The sequence below is a fragment of the Monodelphis domestica genome, chromosome 8 (assembly GCF_027887165.1).
Source record: "Monodelphis domestica isolate mMonDom1 chromosome 8, mMonDom1.pri, whole genome shotgun sequence".
Classification (NCBI taxonomy): domain Eukaryota; kingdom Metazoa; phylum Chordata; class Mammalia; order Didelphimorphia; family Didelphidae; genus Monodelphis; species Monodelphis domestica.
Window position 1 is genome coordinate 245,284,193 of NC_077234.1, and position 7,960 is coordinate 245,292,152.

The following is a 7,960-nucleotide window of genomic DNA, read 5'->3' on the forward strand; positions in this document are numbered from 1 at the left end:
GTACACAGAGACTGATACACTGTGGTATAATCGAACATAATGGGCTTCTCCATTAGTGTCAATACAATGTCCCTGAACAATCTGCAGGGATCTAGGAGAAAAAACACTATTCACAAGCAGAGGACAAACTGTGGGAGTAGAACCACCGAGGAGGAAAAGCAACCCTCTGACTACAGCGGTTGAGGGGACATGACAGAGGAGAGACTCTAAAGGAACACTCTAATGCAAATACTAACAACATGACAATGGGTTCGAATCAAGAACACATGTGATACCCAGTGGAATCATGCGTCGGCTACGGTGGGGGGGGGTGGGGGGGAAAGAAAATGATCTTTGTCTTTAATGAATAATGCTTGGAAATGATCAAATAAAATATTATAAAATTAAAAAAATCCCTTACCCTTTTCTTAGGTTAAATATTAAGCATTGGTTTCAGAGTTGAAGAGCAATAAAAGATGGGGAATTGTGATTAAGTAATTTGGCCAGGATCACACAGCTCGGAAGCATTTGAGGCTAGTTTGGAACTCAGCATCTCCTTTCTCCAGGCCTAGATGCCTCTAACACTCTCTTTAATTGGAAGATCTGCCTTCTTTCTGATTGATATGACAGAACAGCATTTGGACTCCTGGCAGCTTTAATTGTTGGATATTTTAAAAGAGAAATAGAATCAGAGATCTCAACTCCTCCCCCATTACTTTATCACAAGGGAAGGAGGGCTATACTTCAGGTAGGTGGATCCCCATAGCTTCCCATTAGGAAGAGTGTTCTTGTTTACAAATAAAGAAGGGACTTTATCTTTTAGCAAAAATATTTAAGAAAAGCCAGTTAGATGTCTTGTGGCTTGGAAATAAATTATCTTAAGTGGTCTGAGAGAAAACCAATGGTTTCACGCAGAAACATTGTTAATAAATAATATAATTCAACATTAATTTTCTTCACCTCCCTCCCATTTTGGAGTGTGTTTATCACATTGAATTATTACACTGTATTTTGGTAAAAGCACTGGGGATCAATTTCTAACTCTTTGTTATACTGGAAAAATTACTTAAGATCTTTGGGTCTCAGTTTTCTCTTCTATGAAATGAGTGTATTAAGGAATAGTTAAGGTGTCTTCTATTTGCCATCTATGATTTTTTTTTAGGAAAATAGAATGAAACACAGATGATTCTCAACCACATCCCTTAATATTGTATTTTTTTCTTTCCTTCTATCTTCCTCCAATTCACACATAAAGATTTAAAGATTTCATGAACAAATAAGTGTTTATCTTTTTAAGACTAGTTTCTTCATTGCATTTTTATGTCTTTTTCCAGATGACCAATTTTACTTTTTAAGCTATTTTCTTTTTGCATTATTTTTATTTTTTTTCTTATTTTTCTTCAACATGACTTATTTGATTTTTGAGTTCCTTTTTGAGTTACTCCAGAACTTGAGATCAATTTCCATTTTTTTTGGAAGTTTTGTATGTGGTGCTTTGATTTTACCATCCTGATTGATTCTGTGCTTTCTTCTTTGTCATCAGAGAAATTTTTGAGAGCTATAAGAGTTTCTTGTGTTGTTTGCTCATTTTTCCTGATTTTTTTGGCCTGTGAACTGGAAATTCTAAAATCCTCTGATTCTGTCTCCTCTGCTGCTGACTTGCAGGGCTTGGCCCTGTGAGCTATTTTGTACTGAGGCTAGGTCTTCAGAGCAGCAGTGCAGGATTGAAAGGGCCCAGAGTTATGGACTTCCAGGCCTCACTGTGGGCTGGGGCCAGGACCTGGGACTTCAAGGGGTGGGTCTGAGTATCCTTTTGTTGGTATAACCAGGGTCCCAGGATACTAGATGAGGAACCTGGTGCAGTAGGTGAGGGGTGGTTTGTCAGCACTCCTCTGTGTGCAGTTTTGTTTCTAGTTCCCCCTTTCCCCATGAAAATCAATATTTTCTTCATATCTTTCAAGTTGTGCTAAATGGGAAAGTTCTCTCACTGTCTTGCTGTTTTTTTTTTGACTCCTGTTGTTTTGAGGTACTTTTTAAAGATTGATTTGGAAGGATTGTCAGAGTGATTTTAGCATTTGCTGTTACTAAGCCACCATCTTGGCTCCATCAATTGTTTATCTTCTTAGACTTGATGTGGGTTTCCATTGGTGTCATAAAGCAACACTTATCCAACTTTTAGTCCTATAGAATTGTCTAGGGTACTGAGAAATTAGGTCACAAGTCAAAAAATATTTACTGATCACCTACTAAATGTCAGGGAGTATGCTAAGTGCTAGAGCTATTAACAGGAAAAAAAAGATATTCCCAGACTTCAAATAGCATGTAATCAAGGGGGAGAAAATAAAATTAAAAACCTCAGAAGAGTTTTTGTAGGAGGAAGGTTGTGAAAAGTATGGTCATGGGGGCACCATGGAGAAGTTATAGAAATTCCATTGTATTGTGGTCATATACAACAACATTAACTCTCAAAAGTCTGTCTTCTACTTTCACTGTCTTCTCTCTTTTCTTTAACTCAGCTTCAGAACATAAGAAAATGTACATTATTCTGAGTATTATTGTTCATGCATTCATAAAGAATATTCAAAATATTTCTATCCACCCAAATATTGTGGGAATATAATGAAAGTTTGACTCATTGCTTAAATCTGAATTATGTTAGCAGATAGAAGCAAATGGGCTAGAATCTATTTGTGGAATCTATAAATGTGGAGTGGAAGCACAGATAGTTACAGTCATCAAAAGCAAGATCTATTTAAAAATATGTATCTGTTGCTATTTGAAGTTTCCTTATTTGGAGAAATTTTTAATCTTCCATAAGTGTCAGATCAAAAAAAATTTAACTTAGGAATAGTAATCATAACTAAGAGACAACTATGATATGTTTAGAAAACTTTGGCAGTAGCAACAGAATTCAATCATTTATAATTCAACTAGATTCTCAGTTTTTTAAATATTTTATCAATAAAAATGATTTTCTATCCATTTAAATATTTCTAAAACTTTGATTATTAAATTTTTGTCATATAACTACAAGAATTGATACTATATTTTCATAAAGGGAATTTTTTTTAGAAATGTATAACATTGTCTTGGTAGTGAAAAATAATGACAATTTTTTACTTCTATTCCATATATACCGATGACTTAAGGACTTGCTTCAGACTTGGATGTAAGCTATTGATCTCACTCTGAATTTCATTAAGTCAGGGGTAGATCACATTCTAGACTCAGGCTTAGTCTCAAGTTTTTGGTTTTGCTGTGTACTTGGTCCAATCAAGCAAACCCTTGTTTGCCCTCTCTTGGAGCTCTGCCCTAAGCTTTAGTCAGAAAGATCAGTTCTTAGGATTTATTACTTAGTACTATCAGACACCCAAAACTGTATACTATGTTCTTATCCCAGGCCCAGATTAGAAATCTTGGCTTTGCTCTGGGGCCACAGAGATTAGCCCACTTCAACCTAGACTGCCCTGGGCTGAGACTCTGGACTTCTCTATAGATTTGAAATTTCACAAGGTGTGGGTTGGCTTGTACTACTATTTGTCCAGGCAGGTTCTCGGGATCTGAATGTTAGCTTTGACTTAAGTTCTGAACCTGGAACAGCAGATTGTGAACATGTGCATGTGTGTGTGTGGGGTGTGGCTTGCTTTTGACTTTCTCTTCTCTCCTTGCTATAGCCTTTTGATGGTTATGCTCCCCCTGGCCCAGTTCCCCAGATGATCTCTGCTTACCTTTTGGTTTTTTTCTTTTCTTGAAATTTGTTTTGATCTGTCTCTTTGCTGGTTCTTTCACTCCTGTATTTGTTTTGTGGTGACATTTTAATATTTGTCTCAGAAGATTTTTTGGTGACAGAGCAGTTGTAGTTCACTCCTCCAACCTTGCTCCACCTGAAATACAAACTCATTAATTTGACACTCAAAGTTCTTTGCAACAAGATACAAATTTATTTTTTCGCTTTATTTCAAACTACTTAGCTTAGTGTATTGTTATAAGGAAGAGAGGATTTGAGCATATGAGATGGGTCTGCAGGGAGAATCAGAGAAAAGATTCTAAAATGTGGGGAGAAAAGTGTGCAACAGTTAACTGAGGTTGGAGCTGGGCTCCTTCTCTGGTTTGACCTGGAGGACCTGACTGATTTCCCTTGGTAGCTGTTTTTACCTTGTCTTTCCCATTCTACCTGCTTACCTGCTGGCTTGTTGTCATCTGCTGAGCTTCCTGGTGTGATCCTAAACCATTTGGGCCACCTGTCTGTAAGATTGGGTCTGGGGTCCTTCTGGATCCAGGACCTCTCCCTGGCATACTGCCAAAACCCACTCCCTCTATTACCATCAAAATGGGGGTTGTGTTAGTATAGGTTTATCTATCTATCTATCTATCTATCTATCTATCTATCTATCTATCTATCTATCTATCTCTCTATGGGGTCTTTAGACAGATAGGTCAGGATTAGGTTAGCTCAAAATCAGTGAAGAATCTCAGTGACAAGACATTAAATATGAGGGAGGTTTAGGTATTTGTTATTAGTGTAGGATTATCCAAGTCTCCTTTTCACCCTTCCTTGTCATAATAAATCCAACATCCATCCCTGTTATATAGTGGTCTGGTTTTATTACTGGAGGACAGTCTCTGCCTGGACTGGGTCTGTTAGCCTGTCAAGCCACAATCAACCTACTGACACTGCCTTACAAAATCAGTTAAATCTTCTGATACTGGCCCTATCTGAATCATCTAATCCCATCCCCAAACCACCCTTCATTACAGTATATAATTTTTCATTCATAAAGTACTATAGATTACAAGCTTTCAATGATTCTATAGCATATTTATGTTTCCCTAATGTGTGAGGAACTCCATTACATTGCCCTGAAAATCACTTGACTGTTGACTTCCCCACTCTTATTCTGCCATTCTTTCTTATTTCCATTTATTTAAACATTAAACTTCCCAAGTATTCTTGCCACTTTTTATCTTCAAAAGCCACCTCAAGTGTTATCTGTTCCAGGAAATATTTCTTGATTCTTTTAATAATTTTTTTCTGGTGTCTAATTACTTGTACTATTTTGCCAATTCCTATGTGTTTAAGGCACAATGCATTTGAATTTAGTATGCATTTGCTAAATCATGTAGTAGAGAGATCTCTAGATTTAGAAGTCATGATTTTGAATCTAGCTTCTGCATCTTCTTTCCTGCATGATATTGGAATAATCATTTTATCATTCTATGCTTTAGAAAAAGGAAGATATTTGATTAAATAGCCTTTAAGGTCCTACCCATCTCTAAACCAATGATAAAGATAATTGAATGATCATACAAGTTACACCAGTTATGCAGGTATGTGTCCTTTCTCCATACTAGATTTTGAGTTCCTGAAGGGGAGTAATTAATTTATTTTTTATCTTTGTTTTCCTCATGTGTCTTGTACATAATGGCTATTAAGAATTATATATATTCTTGGGGTCAGCTGGGTAGCTCAGTAGATTGAAAGTCAGGCCTAGAGATAGGAGGTCCTGGCTTCAAATATGGCCTCAGAAACTTCCCAACCATGTGACCCTGGGCAAGTCACTTGACCCCCATTGCCTAGCCCCTACCATTCTTCTGCCTTGGAACCAATACACAATATTGATTCCAAGATGGAAGGTAAGAGATTTTTTAAAAATTATACATATTCTTGAGTTCCATAATTCCTTAATTTTAAAGTAGAAAAACATTATTACTTGATTTTTAAAATATACATATATATATATTATTATTAGAAATCAACTTATGTTTGAATAATTAAAATATAACCATATTTTCAGCAACTCACATCTGGAGTTTTATGTTTCTGAATTAATTATAAGAACCTAAGACTTCTTTTCTCAACACACCAGCTGAATAAATACAGTTCTATATGTGTTTGTATGTACACAGAGGAAAGAAAAGTGTCAATATTTAAAACTAAGTCTATGGTTCTAGTATCTGCCGAGAGAAACACAGGAACTTTATGAACACAACTATAAAACACTCTCCACACAACGAAAACTAGATCTGAGCAATTGGAAAAACATTAATTGCTCATGGGTAAGATGAGCTAACATAGTAAAAATGACCATTCTACCCAAACTTATCTATCTATTTAGTGCCATACCCATTGAATGTCCAAAAATTTTTTTTTACGGAATTAGAAAAAAACATAACAAAATTCATTTGGAAGAACAAAAGATCAAGGATATCCAGGGAAATAATGAAAAAAAAAATGCAAAGGAAGAAGGCCTTGCACTACCAGATCTCAAACTATACTATAAAGCAGTGGTCATCAAAACAATTTGGTACTGGCTAAGAGAGAGAAAGGAGGATCAGTGGAATAGACTTGGGGTAAGTGACCTCAGCAAGACAGTATATGACAAACCCAAAGATCCCAGCTTTTGGGACAAAAATCTACTATTTGATAAAAACTACTGGGAAAATTGGAAGACAGTATGAGAGAGATTACACCTCACACCCTACACCAAGATAAAATCAGAATGGGTGAATGACATGAACATAAAGAAGGAAACTATAAGTAAATTAGGCGAACACAGAATAGTATACATGTCAGACCTTTGGGAGGGGAAAGACTTTAAAACAAGCAAGACACAGAAAGAGTCACAAAATGTAAAATAAACAATTTTGATTACATCAAATTAAAAAGGTTTTGAACCAACAAAACCAATGCAATCAAAATTAGAAGGGAAGCGACAAACTGGGAAACAATTTTCATAACAAAAACCTCTGACAAAGGTATAATTGCTCAAATTTATAAAGAACTAAATCAATTGTACAAAAAATCAAGCCATTCTCCAATTGATAAATGGGCAAGGGACATGAATGTGCAATTCTCAGTGAAAGAAATCAAAACCATTAATAAGCACATGAAAAAGTGTTCTAAATCTCTTATAATCAGAGAGATGCAAATCAAAACAACTCTGAGGTATCACCTCACACCTAGCAGACTGGCTAGCATGACAGCAAAGAAAAGCAATGAATGCTGGAGGGGGTGTGGCAAAGTAGGGACATTAGTTCATTGCTGGTGGAGTTGTGAATTGATCCAACCATTCTGGAGGGCAATTTGGAACTATGCCCAAAGGGCGATAAAAGACTGTCTGCCCTTTGATCCAGCCATAGCACTGCTGGGTCTGTACCCCAAAGAGATAATGGACACAAAGACTTGTACAAAACTATTCATAGCTGCGCTCTTTGTGGTGGCCAAAAATTGGAAAACGAGGGGATGCCCTTCAATTGGGGAATGGCTGAACACATTGTGGTATATGTTGGTGATGGAATACTAGTGTGCTAAAAGGAATAATAAAGTGGAGGAGTTCCATGGAGACTGGAACAACCTCCAGGAAGTGATGCAGAGCGAGAGGAGCAGAACCAGGAGAACATTATACACAGAGACTGACACACTGTGGTACAATCGAAGGTGATGGACTTCTCCATTAGTGGCAATGCAGCAATCATGAACAATTTGGGGGAATCTATGAGAAAAGACATTATCCATATTCGGATGAAACACCGTGGGAGGAGAAACACCAAAGGAAAACAACTGCTTGAATACATGGGTCCAGGGGCATGTGTTTGATGATATAGACTCTGAATGAACATCCTAATGCAAACATCAACAACATGGAAATGGGTTCTGATCAAGGACACATGCCAAGGACACACAAACCCAGTGGAACTGCACTTTGGCTATGGGAGGGGTGAGGGGAAGGAAGGCAGGAATAGAAAGTGATTTTTGTAACACAGCAATAGTGTTTGAAATTGACCAAATTAAAAAAAAATAACATGGGAAAAAAGATTAAACTTATGACCATCTCTTGTCAAAAATTTGGTAGATTCAGGAGCAAAGTCAAATGTATATTTATGGATTACACGAACTTATTCATTTGTCTATGCATTTTTACATTTGCTTTCTTCCCCCAGTGGTATGTATGTGTGTTTTTACTTTTCCTCTTAATCCAAA